This window comes from Agelaius phoeniceus, chromosome 28 (genome assembly GCF_051311805.1).
Source record: "Agelaius phoeniceus isolate bAgePho1 chromosome 28, bAgePho1.hap1, whole genome shotgun sequence".
NCBI lineage: Eukaryota > Metazoa > Chordata > Aves > Passeriformes > Icteridae > Agelaius > Agelaius phoeniceus.
The window spans coordinates 2,474,645-2,495,138 of NC_135292.1; the positions used below are offsets into that span (position 1 = coordinate 2,474,645).

Genomic DNA, 20,494 nt, shown 5'->3' on the forward strand with positions numbered 1-20,494 from the left:
TCTTACTACTGTAGCTATGAAATGGGGCCCCCTATCTGATGATACCCTAGGGGTACCCCGAACCTGGGAATAATCTCCTGTAGTAACCACTTTACTGTTTCCTTTGCTTGGTTGGTGCGACAGGGAAGGGCTTCTGGCCACCCAGAGAATGTGTCAACCCCCACTAACAGGTATTTGTATCCTCGAGTTCTTGGCAGTTCTACAAAATCTACCTGCCAATAGTCTCCTGGCTCTATTCCTATCCGAATTCTTCCTGGCTGTGCCTGTCGCCAGCCACTGGGTTGTTTTTCAAGCAGATATCGCACTTTGACATTACTGATTTTGCCATTGTTAACATCTGTACTGAAATTAAACTCTGCTTTAGCAATTTTACCAATGCCTCTGCTCCCCAGTGACATTCGTTATGTTTAATTTGTACAACTTCTCTCATTATCAAGGGGGTACCACTATCTGTCCTTGTGCAGTCACATACCATCCTTCTGAATTCTTTTGTGCATTTAGCAAACGTGCCAGTCTCTCATCTTCTACTGAATATTTTGGTTCTGGAGGCAAATTGAATTGGGATACATTAAGCTTTAAAGGTATCAATGCCATTGTTGTTTTCACCTCTCGAGCAACCTGTCGGGCTGCCCAGTCTGCCTTTCGATTTCCCTCGCAGATTTTGGAGTTTCCTGATTGCTGTGCTTTACAGTGTATGATTGCCACTTGTTCAGGTTTTTGTACTGATTTTATCAATTGCAGGACTGCATCCTGATGTTTAATGTGCATACCCAGAGAAGGACAATAGTCCCCTTTCTTTGCACAGTGCTCCGTGTACATGCACCATTCCAAAAGCATATTTTGAGTCAGTCCAGATATTTACCTTTTTCCCTTCACTTAATTCTAGTGCCCTGGTTAAAGCAACCAGTTCTGCCTTCTGGGCAGATGTATTTGGTGGTAATGCCTTTGCCTCCACTGCTGTACTGACTGTTGTTACCGCATACCCAGCGTATCTGGTTCCGTTTTCCACGAAGCTGCTCCCATCTGTAAACAGCTCCCACTCTGGCTGCTCTAGTGGGACGTCTTTCAGGTCTTCTCTTGCTGAGTAGGTGTACTCTATTACCTCCACACAGTCATGCTCTAATGGGCCTTCTTCAGTTGTGGTACCTAGGAACAAAGCTGGATTCAAAAGGTTAGTTGTTTTTAATGTGACATCATCCTGCTCAGCCAGGACTACCTGGAATTTCATCATCCTGCTTGGGGATAGCCAATGGCCCCCCTTCTGCTCTAAGACAGTGGTTACCATGTGTGGTACATTGACATCTATGTGCCTTCCCATCGTGAGCTTCCTGGCTTCTTGTATCAGCATCACAGTGGCTGCGACTGCCCGCAGACATGGAGGCCACCCGGCACTTATGCTGTCAAGTTGTTTGGAAAAGTAGCCCAGCGGCCTTTTCCAGCTTCCCAGACCTTGGGTCAGGACTCCTAGTGCTAGGCGCAGCCTTTCATGGACAAACAGCTGAAAATCTTTAGACAGATCAGGTAAGCCTAATGCTGGAGCAGTTGTCAGTGCTTCCTTTAATTTTAGGAAGGCTTCTTTCTGTGGCTTGCCCCAGGTGAATGGCTGCATCTTCTGAGCTTCACACAGGGGTTTCACAATCAGTCCATAGTCCATGATCCACAGGCAACACCATCCTGCCATCCTGAGGAAGACTCGCAGCTCATGTAGATTCTGGGGCTCTGGAATAGCACAAATGGCTTGGATACGGTTAGTGCCTAGTTTTCATTGCCCTTGTGAAATTTCACATCCCAGGTAGATCACAGTCTGTTGGGCAATTTGTGCCTTTCCTCTGGGTACTTTATAACCTCCCATTCCCAGGGAATTTAAAACCTCAATGGTTACCTTTATACAGGTTGCTTTTCTTCTGTAGCTATTAGTATATCATCAACATACTGCACCAACAGGTATTGGTCTCTTGGTACTTGCCCATTCTCGGTCCAAATCTCCAGCTCCTTTGCCAGTTGGTTTCCAAATAGGGTCGGCAAGTTCTTATATCGTGTCCAGGTGAGTTGGGTCTTTCTCCCGTTCCCTGGGTTTTCCCACTCACAGGCAAACAGTTTCCTACTTTCTTTGTCAAGGGGGGATGCAGAAAAAGGCATCTTTTAAATCAATTTCAGTAAACCACTTATATATCTCTTTTACGGATGTTAGCAATGTGTAAGGATTTGTTACCACTGGAGAAATGTCCTTTGTTATTGTATTTATTGCTCTCAAATCCTGCACTAATCTATATTCACCATTTGGCTTCTTTACTGGAAATATTGGTGTAGTAAATTCTGATTCACATTCTTCTAAAATTCAGTATTTCAAGAATTTCTCAAAAAATCTTTACTATTCCTTGCCATGCTTCTGGTTTTATGGGGTACTGTTTGACTTGTAGAGCCCTCGCCCCTTCTTTTAACTCTACATGCACTGCTTGTGCCAATTTAGATTTCCCTGGTATATCTGTCTCCCATACAGAGGGAATCACTGCATCTCCTACCTCCCTAGGGGTAGAGGGAACAGGTTTTTCTTTGATCATTAATATCTGTCCCGTCTTTGATTCAGATATTTTCATTATAAGCTCCCCATTTTCAAAGGTTATTACCGCATCAAGTTTCGCTAGCAAATCTCTCCCTAAAAGCGGAATTGGACACTCAGGTATGTATAGGAATTCGTGTGTTATAACTTTGTTCCCAAAACACAAATCTAGGGGTTGCAAGAATGGCCGTTTTTCCTCTTTCCCTGTAGCACCGACTATTGTTGTTTGCTTGTCCCCAATTTGTCCTTGCAAATCATTCAATACCGAGTGAGTAGCTCCTGTATCTATTAGAAATTTGACCTCTTTATGTCCTAATTGTTTATTTATAACAGGTTCCTTAACTTGTTCTACTGGCTCTGTGTCTAGTCAGCTGGTATACTCCCCCAAAACCATCCCCTTGGTAACCTGCTGGCACTGATTGCCCTGGTGAAACTGGTTGTTCAAGTCTGGACATTGTCTCTTCCAGTGCCCCTCCCGCTTGCAATACGCACATTGATTTAGGTTTGACCCCTGCCTGACTGGTCTCCTATTTTGACTATTCCTGTTACATCCCCTGAAATTTGGGTTCCCTTTTCCTTGTATTACTGCCAACAGATTCTGCTGCTGCCTTTTACTCGCTTCTCTTTCGCGATTGTTATATACCTTCCAGGCTACCTCAAGTAGCTTATCCAAATTCCTTAGTTCTTCCCCTTCTAATTTTGCAATTTTCTATGAATATTGTCCTGTGACTGGCCCAAGAATATGAGAGCGAGCTGAACCTTTGCTTGTGCTGTGTCCATTTGGAGATCTGTATATTTTCTTGCTACCTCCTTAAGCCTCTCCAAAAACGCAGTGGGAGATTCCTTCCTGTCGAACTTTGTATAGTTTAGACCAATTTATAGTTTTGGGCACAGCATTCTGAACTCCTATTTGGATCCACTCTTGATATTTCCGTAGTCTCCCCATACTGCAAAATAAATTAGGGTCCCAATTTGGATCCTCAATTGGGAAATTCTCATCTAAATTCCCTGTTACGAATCCATTTCTGATGTCCTCTCTTGCCCTTTCTTTGTCTGCCTTAAGTACCATCTCTTTCTCAGTAGAATCCATCAAAGTATCTAATATTAATATATTAGATATATATCTATATTATATATAGATATATATTAGATATATTATTATACTATATATAATTTTATATATATATAATATTAATATACATATTATTTTATGTCATCCCAGTCAGGATTTTGAGGTTTTTATAACCATTTTTAATACTCATGCCATTTTATCAGGATTTTCCCTATGAATTCTGGCTGATTGTTTCCAAATAACTAAATCTGCAGGAGAGAAAGGCACTTTTACAAATACTGGCCCTTCCACTCCTACACTTTGTTGCAAGGGGGCAATTACAGTTCGTTTTTGTCTGCCTATGTCTTTTCTATCCATAACTAGGGCAAGGTTAGACCGACTCCTGGTTCTGTGGGCTACCCCATCGTTGATTCTCTCTCTCTCCTTCCTGCCACAGTTAGGTTTTGCTCATCTTCCGAGGAAGAGGGATCAGGTGACGATGGGAGAGGAGAATAAAGAGGGAAGGGTGTACTAGACGAGACAGGTTCAGGACTAGGTGGGGTAGGAGCAGGCAGTGGGATAGGGACAGATGGAACAGGTGGGATAGGGTTAGGTTCTCTTGTTCCTATTGGAGCTACCTGTAAATCAATATCTGTATAATTTTCCCTACTCAGGCTTTCTTTCAACGCCAAGTTTTCTAAACAACGTTCCTCACAAACCCCACACTTATTGCTTGCAGATGTTTTAATCATCATTAATCCACATTCATCCTGCCATTCTGGCTTTGCCCGTAAATAGAAAAACAAATCAACATACGGAACCTCATCCCATTTTCCTTCTTGTTTACAAAACGACATTAACTGCAAAATAGTGTTATATTGCAGAGTCCCGTATTTTGGCTGTTTGTTGTCATTCTCCAAGGCATATCCTGGCCACCATGTATTACAATAATCAATCAACTTAGCTTTACGTAATTCTTCCCCAAAATTACCCTGTTTCCAATGTGCTAGTAAGCACCCCAAAGGAGAACTTTGCGGGATAGAGGTGTGGCCGCCCAAAATCCCTTTCAGTTTCTCCATTCCAAATATACCACAAATTGCCGAACCCGCAACGCTCTCGTGATTGTCTTGTGGAACGGCGCCTGGGCTTGTACCAGCAGGAATTCCTTTAGCCCAACCAAGCGTAGCTTTCGCTGCGTCTCATTGGCAGGCACCCAAACCAAAGTAAAAAGCACCTTACCTTTCTCCCGGGGACGTGGCGAGCGGCAGAAGCGGTCGCGGCCGATCGAGCTCCCCCAGAATCCCTCGGTGCCGGCTGGAGCGCGGTCGAGTTGTGAAACTCGCTCAGCAGCACCCGCAGGGTCCCATCCGGGGTCGCCAAAATGTTAGCGTTCAGAAACACATAATCACATCAGCAATTATATGCGGTGCTTTTTATTCAAGAGCTCTGGGAATCGGGGTAGTTTCCACCCAAATCTGATTCCGACCATACATTCGAGGTGAACCTGTTTTATCCTCTATCATTACATAACTTTCATGTAATTATTAAACTTATATTGTTGTATTGTATGCACAGATTTCAGCTAAACATAGCCCCCTTTAAATTTCCAACAGAGTTTCTCACGATTCTTCTTATGGTTATATAATAATTCTATTTAATTACTAAACAATCACCACATCTAACAATTATATCTTTTATCATACTGCTTACGCAGGTGCAGTGACCTGAGAAAACACAAAGCCCAATATTTTCAAAGACTATTTTTAACATTTTCCAGGGCTCCACTATCACTTTTATTTCTTGTGGAAAAAACCCTCCATCTCAAGCAGGCACTCATGGCCAAAACTGGGCAACTGCCTCTGGAATTCCTTATATCCAAGGATAGCTCCCAGACAAAAGCTGCCAGCACTGACAAGTCTGGCTGGCCTTGGCTTCCTGAGGGCTGGCCCTCATCTGCCTCTGAAACACTGGGGCTGGGTGCTTTCCTTCCTTATGAAAAGAGCTCTTCTTCCTGTCCAGGCACCCACAGCCAAAACTGAGATTGCACCTCCAAAATGCCCAATGTCCAAGGAGAGCCCCTAGACAAAAGGTGCCAGGAGAGACAGGGCTGGCTGGCTTGGCCTGAGGGTGGCCACCTCTCATCTTCTTCCTAAACACTTGGACTTTGTGCTTTACTTTCCTATGGGCAAAACCACCCATCTTGACCATGGCCAAAACTGGGATTCCCCCTCCAAAACTCCGTACATCCAAGGATTGCTCGCAGGTGAAAGCTGCCAGGACAGACAGGTCTGGCTGCCCTTGGCCTCCTGGGGGTGCCTCTCCCCTGCTGTCCAAACACTGGGGCTGGGTGCTTTCCTTCCTATGGAAAAGAACCGTCCTTCTTATCCATGCAGAAACGGCTGAAAGTGGGGTTCCACCTCCCAAATTCCCAATATCCAAGGGTTGCTTTCAGACAAAAGCTGCCAGGACAGAGAGGTCTGGCTGGCCTTGGCCTCTGATGGCCGCCTTTCATCTGCCCCTGAGACACCACCGGTGTTCTGTGCTTTCCTTCCTATGGAAAAGAACCATCCTTCTCCTCCAGAGTCCATGTCTGAAATTGGGATTCCACCTCTGAAATTCTCAATATCCAAGGGTTGCTCCCAGGCAAAACCTGCCCGTACCGTCAAGGCTGGCTGGCCTGGGCCTCTGGTGGCTGCGCCTGCAACAGCGGGGCTGGGTTCTTTCCTTCCCATGGAGATCCCTGGGACACTGTGGGGACCTCATGGAACCAAGAGGATCATTGTGGCCCCACTGGAGCCCATGGAACCAAGGGAATCATTGTGGCACCACTGGAGCCCATGGAACCAAGGGGATCATTGTGGCACCACTGGAGCCCAGGGAACCAAGGGGATCATTGTGGCACCACTGGAGCCCATGGAACCAAGGGGATCATTGTGGCACCACTGGAGCCCATGGAACCAAGGGGCCATGGTGACACAGAGGGGCTCCATGGACCCAGAGACCATTGTGGCTCTGTGGGGCCTGATGGAACCATGGAGACCATTCCAACCTTCAGGGCCTGGTGTCACCAAGGGGGCATTATGACACCTCAGGGCCCCATGGAAGCAAGGGACCATTGGGACCCTGTGGGACCCCATGGAACCCAGGGAACATGGAACAGCTCTGGCTGGCTTGGCCTCCCAGGGGCCACCTGACAGCTCTGGCTGATCTTGGCATGTCAAGGACTGCCTCTCATCAGCTCCTGGAGCACTGGGGCTCTCTGCTTTCCTTGCTATGGAAAAGGGCTGTCTGACTTTTCAGATGGTCATTGCCAAAAGGGGTACTCTCCCTAAAATAATTTCCTCCGTGCAAGGGTATCTCACCAAACAAAACCTGCCAGCTCTGGCTGGCCTTGGCCTCTGGTGGTCACCTCACATCTGCCCCTGAAACACTGGGGCTCTGTTCCTTCATTCCTATGGAAAAGAGCCAGCCTTCTTGTCCAGGGACCATGGCCAAAATTAGAATTTGGCCTCCCAAATTCTGGATATCCAAGGATTGCTCCCAGACAAAAGTAGCCAGGACAGACAGGTCAGCCTGGCCCTGTCCTCTGGTGATTTCTTTAGACTCTGAGCTGAATGTTTTCATTTGGAAACACTTTGGAGAGGGCCCAGAGATGTCCCAAGGAGCGGTTTGGAGGCCTTGGGCCCATGAGCACTGTACAGGGACAAAGGAGCTCTGTGCTCAGTGGGGTGGAGACTGCGGACAGTGGAGCAGAGCCATGAGAGTGTTTAAAGAGCGATTTCAGGGCTGGTGGATCCTTTTGACATAGTGGAAATCAGCCAGAGAGAGAAAGAATCAACGCCAAGGGCAGCTGGGGAGGCCCAGAGTGGCTGCAGGAGAAAGGAATTTCCCTGTCAGGGCAGGGCTGTGGTGCAGCACGTCCCCAGCAGGAGCCTGGAGCAGCCCCAGGCTTTGTGTGGGCAGGCAGGGGCAGGCAGGAGGCAGAGCTGTCAGCAAAGGAAGGGCCCAGCCAGGTGGGGCAGCCGGGGGATGCCCAGAGCCTGCAGGGACAGAGGCCAGGGCAGGGACACCGTGGGACAGCCTGGGCTGCACAGGGCACAGGGATGGGCAGCAGCTGCAAGACAGCCCTGACAGAGCCAACCTGGGCAGCGCTTTGGCCATGGCTGCTGGGCCTGGGCCTGAGCCAGGAGGGGACAAGTGACCCTTGCAGGCCTGGGGCCTCATTGCCTCCTTGTCCCTGCTCAGCAACCTGGCAGGGGCCGCCCCATGCTCCTGCCCTTGGCATTGCCCATCCCCACATGCCAGGGCCCATCCCGGGAAGAGCCCTGAGCAAGGAGGGAGGGACAGGATCTGCCTGGCCAGGCCCTGGGGCTCAGGCCTTGGCCCTTTACATTCCTGAAACAAATCCAGGTTTGCTCAGCACCAGAGACACCTTTGCCTTGTTTGTCCCCAGCTGCCATCAGTGCCTCCAGTGTTCTGCTCTCCCTGGAACCCGGGGACACTTTCTCAGTCCTGTCCCTGACAGGGATCTCTTTAAAGTACAAGAAACTTCAGTATTTCAATCTGACTTGGAGCTCTTGAGAAGTCTTTGAGCCCACTCTGAGGGACTGGGTGTGATGCAAAGAGCAGCAAAGGCCCAGAGGGTGATTAAAGTCCTTGTGCTGTGTCTGTGCTGCTGAGCTGGGCCGGGCGCCTGGCCCAGAGGCAGCTCCTGGCAAGGGCAGCAGAGCTGCAGAGAGACAGCTCTGGCCAGGAGCAGCTCCTGTGCACAGCCCAGCAGGGCTGGGGCACTGCCAGGGCCCCTCAGGGACACGAGCAGGGCACAGACAGAGCTCACAGGGGCTCAGCACTGGCCGGGGCTGTGGGATGTCCCCGCGGGGGCTGTGTCACAGCAGCACCTCTGGGGCTGTGTCCCAGAGCCACAGAGCAGCTGGGATGGCAGCAAGGAGCTGTGTGACAGCACAGAGTGGGCTGTGTGACAGCACTGAGGGGGTTGTGACATCACAGAGCGAGCTGTGACATCACAGAAGGCGGCTCTGGGACATCACAATGTGGGTTGTGACACAGAGTCACAGAGCAGCTGTGTGATGTCACAGAGAAGGCTGTGATATCACAGGGTGACTATGACATCACAAATCTGCTGTGTGACATCACATAGCAGCTGAATGACATCATATGGAGATTGTGTGACATAACAGAGTGATTGTGTGACATCACAGGGACAGTGTGACATCACAGGGGCTGTCTGACATCACAGGGGCTGTGTGACATCCCAGGGGCTGTGTGAGGTCCCTGGGGAGGTCACTCTGCCCCAGCCCCCTCACAGCTCCCCCCAGAGCAGTCCAACCCTGCTCGTGCACAGCAGGGTCCCCTGTCCCCCCGGGTCCCCCCGGGTCCCCCGGCCCCGCAGCCTCCCCCAGAGGATGTTCCACGAGATCGACCCCAGAGCCTGACACGGGGACGGGGGGGCCGGGGCCCTGGGGGTGGCACAGGGGGACAGGGACCCCACGGCAGCGTCCCCGTGTCCCCCAGGGCCAGAGCCTGGGCCAGGGCTCCTTCACCGTGTTATAGGTAAATATCATAATATTGGCTTTTTGCAAATATTAAAATGGATTTTATCTGTGTGGTGTTAAAGTAACCTTGTTCTAAAGACATAGTTTTTATTTCTGTTGTTAATTGAGCTTAGACATAGTAGTGAAATAGCTGATAGAAGTGTGCTTGTGTTAAACTGCGTGCTTGGGTGGGATAACATCCAATGCACATGGGATGAGGACACCTGTACAGATCTGCCAACTATCAGCACTCCCCGTCTGAAGGCAGAGTGCAGCAAGGCCCAAAACCTGGAGGTGATAAAGAGAAGGAGCCAAAACCACAGCCAAGAAACACACACGCTCTGAAAAGGCAGACCCAAGGAGGGGCCATGTAAAATCATTCCTGGAATATGTAAAGTAGTTTATGGATATGCATGAGGCTCTATGAATATGCACCAGGCTGATGTAAGGGGAAAGGTATTTCAGGGGATCCCCGAAGGTAACAGGGTGCTCCTGGCTGAGTGCCAAGATGCACCCGGCCGTAATAACCTTTGCTCCATGGTCCTGGTCTCCCATTGTCTTTTATTAAACTTTGTACATTTTCACAGGAGAGTGAACGTGTTTTTCACAAATGGAATCTCAAGGAAACAAGGGTCAGTTGTTAAGCCAAGGCTCTGCTTTGACCAAGTGGGGCCTCATGGGACACAGGTGCCACTGGGACATTGCCAGGTCTGCTAGGAACAAGGCTCCATTATTGCACAGTGTTACAGATGAGTAATGTCATAGTTGGGTCTCACAGTGAGGAGATAGATCCTATGTGTGTGTTAAGATGTGTAGTGATGTTATTGTCATCTGTCCCCCATAGTCCTCTTTCCCCTCCCCTTGTAATGGCCTTGGTGGTTGGGGCATTTGGGGAGGGCAGGTTTGTCACTGGAAGGCAGGCATGGCAACACCTGCTCTCCAGTCAGGTTGCAAGAAAGCATTCTCCACCAATGGACGGCCACAAAGAGTTACCTGACAGACTTTGGGTGGGGCTAGGATTACCTGATGCAACACCAAAGTCTAAAAGGAGGAGCAGCCAATTTGTGAAGGAGCCACGTGGCTGATAGCCACAGGGTGGGGAAGGGCTCCCAGTGCTGTGATTTCTCCTGTTTCAGTCCTTTGTTGTCATTTTTTTCAAGGTTGAATCACCCTTAAAATTTTAAAAGTAGCGGTCATGTCTCACACACAGCAAGGCCTCAGGGCGCCCAGGAGAGCGGCGTGACAATGACATCTTGGGGAACCAAGTGTCACCTGCAAACACAACGGGGCCTCATGGAAGCCAGGGGCCACTTGGATATTGCCAGGGCAGGTGGAACTCAGTGTCCATTGTGACACAGCACAGCCTCGTGGAACTCAGCAGAGCATTGGGACAGCCTGGAATCTCATGGAGCCAAGGCTCTGCTTTGGCAAAGTGGGGCCCACAGGACACAGGTGCCCCTGGGACATTGCCAGCTCTTGTGGAACCCAGTGTCCACTGTGACACAGCAGAACCTCATGGAAACACGGGGGCCACTGTGACGCAATGGAATCCCATGGAAGCAAGTGTCAGTTGTGAACGCAGCAGGGCCTCACAGAACCCAGGGGCAACGGGGACCGTGCTGTGGCTCGTGGGAGCAAGGGGCCATTGTGACCCAGCGGGGCCTCCTGGAACCCAGGAGAACATTGTGGGCCCATGGATCCTCATAGAAGCACGGCCCCATTGTGACAAAGTGCAGCATCACAATGGTCTCCTGGGTTCCATGAGTCCTCGCTGTGTTTAGAATTGACACTTGGTTCCCCAAGATTCCATGGCATCCCTCTGCTCTCCTGTGATTTGAGGCTGTGCTGTGTCACAATGGACACTTGCTTCCTCCAAGGCTGGAGATGTCCCAGTGGCACTGGGCTTCCATGAGGCCGCGCTTTGTCACAATGGGGCCTTGCTTCCATGAGATTCCATTGTCCCACAATGGTCTCCTGGGTGCCACAAGGCCTGCCTTTGTCACAGTGGAACCTTGCTTGCACCAGCCCTGGCAATGTCCCAGTGGCACAGGGGTTCCATGAGACCCTGCCGTGTCACAATGGGCCCTTGGTTCCATCAGGTTCCATCGTGTCCCAGGGCTCTCCAGGGTCCCATGAGGCCTTGGTCTGACACAGTGGTGTCTTGTTCCTACCAGGCCTGACAATGTCCCAGTGGCACCTGTGTCCCATGAGGCCCCACTTGATCAAAGCAGAGCCTTGCTCCCATGAGATTCCACTGTGTCACAATGTTCTGCTTGGTTTCATGGGAACCTGATGTGTTGACAATTGATCCTTGGATCCTAGAGATTCCATTGCATCACAGCTGTGTCCTTGGTTCTATGAGGCCCTGCTGGGTCACAGTGGAGCCTTTGTGCCATTCGTTTCCATGGTGCCACAATGGTCTCCAGCATTCCATGAGGCCACACAGCAAAAGAGTGGACCCTTGAATCCATGAGTTTCCATTCCATCAGGATGATCTCTTGCATTCCATGAGGCCCTGCTGTGTCACTAAGGAGCCTTTGTTCCATGTGTTCCCTTTGGGACACCATGGTCTCCAGTGCTCCATGAGGCTGAGCCGTGAAACTCTGGGCTCTTGGTTCCATGAGATCCCACCACGGTGTCACCATGGTCTCCTGGGTCCTGTAACAATTCACACTTGGTTCCATGAGATCCCACCACGGTGTCACCATGGTCTCCTGGGTCCTGTAACAATTCACACTTGGTTCCATGAGATCCCACCACGGTGTCACCATGGTCTCCTGGGTCCCATGAGGGCCCCTCTCTGTGCCACAGTGTTTGCCTTGGTTTCCTGAGAAGCTGATGTGTTGACAGCTGACCCTTGGTCCCCTGAGATTCCATTGCATCCCAGCGGTGTCCTTGGTTTCATAAAGCCCAGGTTTGTCACAAGGGAGCCGTGGTTTCAGGATATTCCATGGTGACACAAGGGTCTCACCACTCTCTGAGGCTGCACCGTGAAACAGTGGACACCTGGTTCCACGAGATTCCGTGGTGTAACAGTCAATTCTTTTGCTTCTTTTCTGCCAAGGTCGGGATGAAATCCCAAGACAGCATTTCTTGTTTGGACTCAGGTGTTCATTAGCTCTTGTCTCTAGAACAGTCTCACAAGCTGTGAGTTCTGCAGCACTTCACTAACAAGGTGAAAATGGAGCCCCGTCTCTCTCTCTGCAAGGTCTTCTGAGGATAAACTGTCCAATTAAGAAATGACACCTGAATTATTTTTACTTTTAACCCAATAACCAATCACCCGTGCCCAACATAAGGGATGAGGAGGAGGAGGAGGAGGAGGAGGAGGAGAAGGAGAAGGAGAAGGAGAAGGAGAAGGAGAAGGAGAAGGAGAAGGAGAAGGAGAAGGAGAAGGAGAAGGAGAAGGAGAAGGAGAAGGAGAAGGAGAAGGAGAAGGAGAAGGATCAGCCTCCACCCTAAAACCTCCATCTTGCTTTATCTATATTACTATATTCTAAAACCTTAAACTCCAAGTTGTCCACCATGTGATATTACACCCTTCTATTCAAACTCCACACCCATAATCCCAGTTCCATCATTCCATTTTGGAAGCCTTCTCCACAGCCTCAGGTCAAATGCAGTGTTCTCTTGGGGGTCAGTGTCTGTCAGCTCAGAAAGTTCAAAATTCTCAGCAGCCCGGGTTCCAACAGGTAACAATGTTCTCCTGTGTTCCAGTAGGTTCCATTGGGCCCGGCTCTGTCACCACGGACACCTGGTTCCATGGATTCCATGGGGTGACAATGTTCTCCAGTGTCACCATGGACACCTGGTTCCATGGATTCCATGGGGTGACAATGTTCTCCAGTGTCACCATGGACACCTGGTTCCATGGGATTCCATGGGGTGACAATGTTCTCCAGTGTCACCATGGACACCTGGTTCCATGGATTCCATGGGGTGACAATGTTCTCCAGTGTCACCATGGACACCTGGTTCCATGGATTCCATGGGGTGACAATGTTCTCCAGTGTCACCATGGACACCTGGTTCCATGGATTCCATGGGGTGACAATGTTCTCCAGTGTTCCATCAGGCCCGGCTCTGTCCCCATGGACACCTGGTTCCATGGGCAGTGTCCGTGTCCCAGTGGCACCTGTGTTCCATGGCACCCCTGTCTGACCAGGGACAGTTTGTTCCAGGACATTCCATGGAGTCCCAGCGGTCACTTGGGTTCCATGCAGGTGCCTGGGCAGCGGGAGCTCAGCCCAAATATCCTGGGGGTCCCTGGGCTGGTGTTTTTTGGGAGGAACCTTTGGATCTTGCAGGGCTCCAAAGCTGAGCCACGGATGCCCCTTGGGACTGAGTGGAGCATCATGGAAGCCAGGAGAGCCTGATGGAAGCCAGGAGAGCCTGATGGAGCCAGGAGACCCTGATGGAGACCAGGAGAGCCTGATGGAGCCAGGAGACCCTGATGGAAGCCAGGAGACCCTGATGGAGCCAGGAGACCCTGATGGAGCCAGGAGAGCCTGATGGAGCCAGGAGACCCTGATGGAACCCAGGAGACCCTGATGGAGCCAGGAGACCCTGATGGAAACCAGGAGACCCTGATGGAGCCAGGAGACCCTGATGGAACCAGGAGAGCCTGATGGAGACCAGGAGACCCTGATGGAGCCAGGAGACCCTGATGGGAGCCAGGAGAGCCTGATGGAGCCAAAGCTGCAGCGGGACACAGAGGGACCTCATGGGAGCCCGGGCTGGGGGAATCCTCAGGGCTGTGCAAGGAAAGGTTCAGCACAAGCAGCCCTGGAGCGAGATGTGCAGTGTGAAACACGCCAATCACTTGTTTTTAAAATTGTAAAAGTTCAATAGTAATAAAATGGTTATAAAAATAGTAGTAAAATTAGAGAAATAATAATTTGGACAATTTGAATTAGGACAATATGAGACAATAGAGAAAAAGGGTAATGGAGGTCCGGGTACCTTTTTCTGGGCACCACGAGCCCGAAAAGGGACACCCGTTAACAAAGGATTAACCCTTAAAAACAACAGCCTGTTGCATATTCATACACTTCATCCAGGATGCATAAATTCCATTCAAACACAGGATTCTGTCTGGGCAGTGCCACCTTCTTCCTCCGAATCCTAACAGCGCCTTCAAGGCGGGAAAAGTTCATTTCTTCTGATAAGAGGGAAATAAATTCCTTTTCTCTGAAAGATTTAGGTGTCCTGTGGCTGCTATCTCACTGCGAGTCCTTTCTTTAAAAAAAGAATCCTTCATAGCATCGTTTCTATTTTAACATTTTTTATAACCTAAAACTATATTTAACACAAGAGAATTAATACAGCATTGCTTTCTAACACCAGACATATAATATTAATTTTAATATTTGCGAAAAGCCAATCATAAAATACATGCATTTTTCACATGCAGGCAAAGCCAGCGAGGCAGCAGAGCAAGAGAGAGAGCAGAGCCAGCGACACAACAAACGCACCGAGAGCGAGAGAGCAAGTTTGAACAGAGCTTGCAAAGGGCAAAATCAGCTCAGACCAGGTTAGACTGAAGAACAAGGAGCACCAGGCATGGGCTGATGGTCCAGGTAAAAAGTTCCAGCGTGAGGAGGACGACAGAAGCCTTCATCAAAAGAGCACCAGAAGACTGAGGGCCGCCACAGGAGGAACGGACGCAGGCGCTGAAGCCACACACGGCTGTAAAACCGGGACACAGCTTTATGCAAATGTGAGTATGCTAATGAAGTGTTGTAATTGTGACTTTTAAATGGAGCTGAAGGCTAAAGGAGACCGAGTGGGTTTTTGCCAGAGAGATCCCCCTCGCTCCCAGCGCTGGATACACAAATCCCTGCTCTGTCTGACTGCAGAGTTTGATTTCCTCACCCAGTTTGTCCCACTCCCCCTTTCCCTGCCCTCTCTTCCCCTCTCCCAGTCCCATTTATGGGATTTGGGGTCATTTATGGGATTTGGGGTGATTTTTGGGATTTGGGGTCATTTATGGGATTAGGGTCATTTGGGGGATTGGGGTCATTTGGGGCATTGGGGTTCTTTGTGTGCCTTTGGGGTTATTTGGGGTTTTTTTGGGGGTTATTCAGGGTAAATTTTGGATAATTTGGGGTAGTTTTTCACATTGTTGGGTTTTTAGGGTTGTGTTTGTGGGGGGTAATTCAGGGCACTGTGTGGGTTTGGGATCATTTTATGGGATTGGAGGGGAATTTAATGGCTTTTAATAGAAATTTAGTAGGATTTTAATGGGATGTAATGGTATTTAATGGGAATTTAAAGCGATTTAATGGGATTTTGATGGGATTTTATGGACTTTTAATGGAATTTGATGGGATTGTAATGGAATTTTATGGGATTTTAATGAGATATCATGGGATTTTAATGGAGTTTAATAGGAATTTATTAGATTTTAATGGTGTTTAATGAGAATTGAGTGGAATTTAATGGGATTTTTATGGGGTTTTAATGGGATTTGATGGGGGTTTCCCCAAGTCCACAGCTCCCTCCCACCTCAATTTGGGGGTCCCATCCCCCTCTTCCCCCCGCTCTCTCGCCCCTTCCCCATCGTTCCCCCAGTCCCCAATCCCCTCCCCCGTGCTTGGTTTTGGGGGTTCCAGGCCCCTCCTGCTCCCTTTGGGGGTCCCGACCCCCCTTTGGTTGAATTTGGGGCCCCCCCGCCCCCCTTCTCCCCGCGCCCCCCGCTCCCCCCGCGGCCGGGGGGGCTCCCAGCGCCCCCAGTGCCACCAGTGCGGCCCCAGCTGCCCCCGCACGCCCCATCCCCATCGCCGGGGTCACCGCCCCCCGCCCCAAATTCCGCTCCTGGACACTGAGAGCCATCAGCGACAAACGCTCTGATTGGCTGGGAATGGCCCCGCGCAGTCTCTGATTGGCCAGCGCTGTGAGAGGCGCTGGGTTCTGCCCGGCACCCGATGAGTCACAGCCGAGCCGGGCGCTGATTCGCTGGAAATCGCCGGGCGGGGCCAGTGCTCCGAGTTTCTGCCCGGCAACGGGATCGTCATCAACGCCCCGCGCTCTGATTGGCCAGGATCTGTTTCGGGCTGGGGACGGGAGGAACTGGGCACCCCCAGGAGCCCCTCGGGTTTGGGGCTTTCGATCCCCCCTCGGCCCTCGGGGCGGCCCTGGGGCCACCCCAACACCCCCAAAATGGGGAGGGTCCGCGGGGCCCTTTGGAACCCCCAGGAATGGGCGGGGAGCGGCAGGAGCCGCCCCAAAAAGGGATGGAAGGGTCCGGGCCGGGAATGGGGGAGGCTCTGGGGATGGCTCCGGCCCGGATCGGGGCGGGCTGGGATTGAGGGAGGCTCCGTTCAGCGGCCGGGGAGGGGCTGGGCCTGGGGAGGGCTCCGGGATTGTGGGGATGGGGCCATTCCGGGACTGCGGCGGGGCCTCTCCCTGGGGATGGGGTCCGGCTTTGGCTCAGGGACCCTCCCCGTTCCTGTTCCGCTTCCCGATCCCGTTCCCGATCCCGATCCCGCCGCTGGCTCCAGGGAATGTCCCTGATCTCAACCCCGACCCCAAACCCGAGGTGAGGTCAAACATTGGGGTCAAACACCCCAAATCCTGGGGTCAACTCCCCCGGCCCCCAAATCCTGGGGGTTCAAACACTGGGGGGGGGCCAAACACCCCCAGACCCAAACTCTGCGATCTCAACCTGCCCCCCCCCCCCGGCCCCCCCAGCCCGAACCCCAAATTTTAGGCCTTAAACCCCCCAAATCCCAGATCCTGGGGTGTCAAACACTCTGCAATTTGCAAATGTTGGGGTTAAATCCCCCTGACCCCAAATCCTGGGGTTTGAAACATTTGGGGTGTCCAACATCCCCCGTTCCCAAAGTCTGGGGTCAAACACCCCCAAATCCCAAATCCTGAGGTGTCAAACACCCCCAACCCCCAAAGTTTGGGGTCTAAAGCCCCAATCCCCATCTCCTGGGGTTTGAAATATCTGGGGTGTCCAACCCTCCTCATCCCCAAAGTTTGGGGGTCAAACCCCCTGATCCTCAAAAATCCTGGGGAAAAAAACTCCCAAACCCCAAATCCTGGGAACAAACCCCCAAATCCCAAACCCGGGGGTTTCAAACATCCCCAATTCCCAAAGTTTGGGGTCAAAAATCCCCAAACCCTGAGGTGTCAAAATCCCCTAAACCCCAAATTTTAGGATCAACCCCACCCAACCCCCAAATTAGGATAAACCCCCAATTCCCAAAGTTTGGGGTCAAACACCTTAAAACTCCGACTTTTAGTATAAGCCCCCCCCCACCCCCAGTCTCAAAATTTGGGGTCATTTGGGGTTTATTTGGGGTAGCTCCAGGTGCAATGTCTGCAGAGAGACCCTGGGTACAATGCTGGGAAAAACCCCAATAACCCCTCTGGAGCCCCAAAATCCCTGGGAGCTGGGAAAGGGGATTTGGGGTGAAAGAAGGAGGATTTGGAATGCACAAAGAAGGATTTGGGATGGAGAGAGGGGATTTGGGTGGGAAACTGGGTCCCTTTTTGGCGCAGGAGATCTTCCTGGCGCTGCTCTGGGTGATGCTGAAGCCCTGCAGGGCCTCGCGGGCGGCGCCCGCCTGCACCTCGGGCTCCAACTGCACCCAGGCGATGTCGCGGGGCCCGGGCACCAGGGCAGCTCCTGAACCCCGGGAACCTGGGCTGGGAACGGGGCCAGGAGAGCCCCAGACACCCGGGAGTGTTCCCAGACACCCGGGAATGTTCCCCAGACACCCGGGAATGTTCCCCAGAAACCCGGGAATGTTCCCCAGAAACCTGGGAATGTTCCCCAGAAAAACGGGAATGTTCCTCAGTAGCCTGGGAATGTCCCCAGAAACCCGGGAGTGTTCCCCAGACACCCGGGAATGTTCCACAGACACCCGAAGCCTTCTCTGCTCCATTTCCATCCTGCGCCTTCTGGCCTCTTCTTCAGCTCTCCGGGCCTCTGCTCTCTGCTTCATGGCCGCCCTTCTGGGCCTGAGGCAGAGGAAGAAAGGCAGGAAGAGCAGCTCAGCAGCAGCCCAGTAGGGCCCCTGCTGCACGGCTGCCCAGAGCAGGGGTCCCCAGGCAGGCTCGGGTGCCTCTGGGGTAGCCTGCTCCAGGCCCTCTTTGCCCAGCTCTGCATCCTCATCCCAACTGATCACCACGGGCCGTGGGAAGTGGAAGAGGAGCAGCACCAGCAGGGCAGGGACTGATTTGGACACCATGGTCTGCAGGAGGAGAGAGACAATTTGTGTTGCTTTGCACAAGAGTTGCAAACCCGTGTGTTATTAGGGAATGGCTGCTCCTGCTGTGCCAGAGCGCTCGAGCAGGGCTGAGAATCTGGTGTCAAAGTGCATTCATGTGCTCCATGTTGCATGGGGCACCCGTGTGCAGGAATAGAGAACAGCTTCCCTCAGATGGGATCTGCTGTGGCAAGGCCCCTCTGGTTTTCTCCTCCACGCAGCAGTTTGCATGCAGAATGTGGGCAGATGTAACTTGGAGGTCCTCCTGCTCACCCTTGGGTTCCCCTTGCAGAGCCTCAGCCCCTGCGTTCTGTCAGGGCCCCTGGGCAGGTGGGATATTCCCAGAGGAGAGGGGCCGGCTGTGTCCCCATTGCCCCTGTCCCTTATGTGCCTGTGTTCAGGAGGGCACAGAGAGGATGGGGACTCCTGCCTGCCCCGTGTCCTGTCTGCCTGCCGGGCCTGTCCCAGGGCAGCCGGGCTGTGATTGCTGTGCTGTGTCCCCCTGTCCCTGCTGTCCCTGCTGTCCCTGCTGTCATGGCCCACTGCAGGTTCCACACCTACACAGCCATGGTGGCTCCTGAGCTCTGCCGGGACCCGAGTGACAGTCTGAGTGGTGGCACTCCTGGTTTTCTTGCATTTGGCATCGCGCAGAGCAGAGGCTGGATCACAGCACCAAAGGAGCAGCTGCTGCAGGGGAGGAAAGGAGCCTCTGCATGGCCAAGGGCTGCTGTGGTGCCCCTGTGTCAGGAATTCCCCACAGCTGACACCTGAGTCCAGCATGGACACTCACAGACACAGCGTTTGTTCAGGCATTGCCTTTATTGCATCTTGACAGGGACTGCAGCTGCCTGAGGGAAGTCACCCTCCCGAGACAGGAGGGCAGAGAGTGTAATTGAAATTAACCAATTGTGATTATAGGCATTTGTAGCAACAGTCTATATACTGTATATATGAATATTAAACAAGACACAAAATAATTATTGGACCATGGAGATTAAGCAACATTTGCGGTTTAGATAAAAATGAAGTATACTTCAGTTTTGGTTAACTGCAATAATTCTTGGTAACTTTGGTGAATTATAAGTTCTATGTAATATAAGGAAAAGTGCCATTATTTAATTCCTACTTATTATTAAAATATTTATGATCTCTTACAAGAGTATTAATCTACATTATAGTAATAAAAAGTTTGGAAAATGTTGCTAAACACAATTATTTTTAAAGAAAACATTTTAAATATTTCAAAACTATTTAAGAATTTGAATCAATCTCCAATCATTGCGCCTGATGCCTTCAGATGGTGCTTTCCTCCGAGCAGATGCAAAGGCTCTGTATGGGAAAGGGTTAAAATCGATGCAGTTCCTACAGATCCCGTGAGGAGAGAGAGGGCAGAGGGGCAGGGTGTGTCAGGAGCCCGGAGCCTGTGCCCCGGCGCAGGGCTGTGCTGGGCAGCAAGCGCAGCTCTGTGCGCCGGCTGCTCACAAAGATGTGCGGCTCGCCTTGGCCGGCCCAGAGAGCATCTCCAGCAGGAAGCTTTTCTTCACACAGCCACTGCCTGTGCTCCTCCAAAAGCCTGCCCTGCCTACCTTCAGCATCCTGTTTGTATCCCTATTCATTCCAATCAGCCTGGCCATTTGCTTTTCTATTTCTTTCGTGGCCTGGCGCATTTGCTCCATGTCTTTGAATCTCTTCCTAAGGAGCCGCCTTCTCCACTCGCTTTCCACCTTCCTCCTTCTGGCCTTTTCCTCAGCTCTCTGGGCCGCTGCTCTCTGCCTCGTGGCTGCCCTTCTGCGCCTGAGCCACCAGCCCAAAGGCAGGAGCAGCGGCTGAGCAATTTGCCAGAGCTGGTGCAGGTAGCGCAAGGCAGCCAGGAGCCAGGGTCCCCAGCCAGGCTCAGCTGGCTCTGGGGGGGCCGCTTTCATCTCCTCTGCACGGGGCTGCCCATCCCCGTGAAATCTGTCCACCACGGAAAGTGGGAACAGGAAGAGGAGCAGCACAAGCCCAGCCAGGACTGCTCTGTGCGCCATGGTCTGCAGGAGGAGAGAGACAAGGCTTTCACTGGGGCTGCCAAGGGAGCTTGTGGGGGCTGAAGTGAGGCCCGGAGGCGCAG

The 20,494-nt window shown here is 51.5% G+C and overlaps 1 protein-coding gene across 1 annotated transcript in view; it reads left to right on the top strand.

Moving 5' to 3' along the window:
* Positions 1–20,494, top strand: part of LOC143696053 (uncharacterized) — a 1,205,294-nt gene that overhangs the window by 320,044 nt on the left and 864,756 nt on the right. The gene's annotated exons all lie outside the window — the stretch shown is intronic.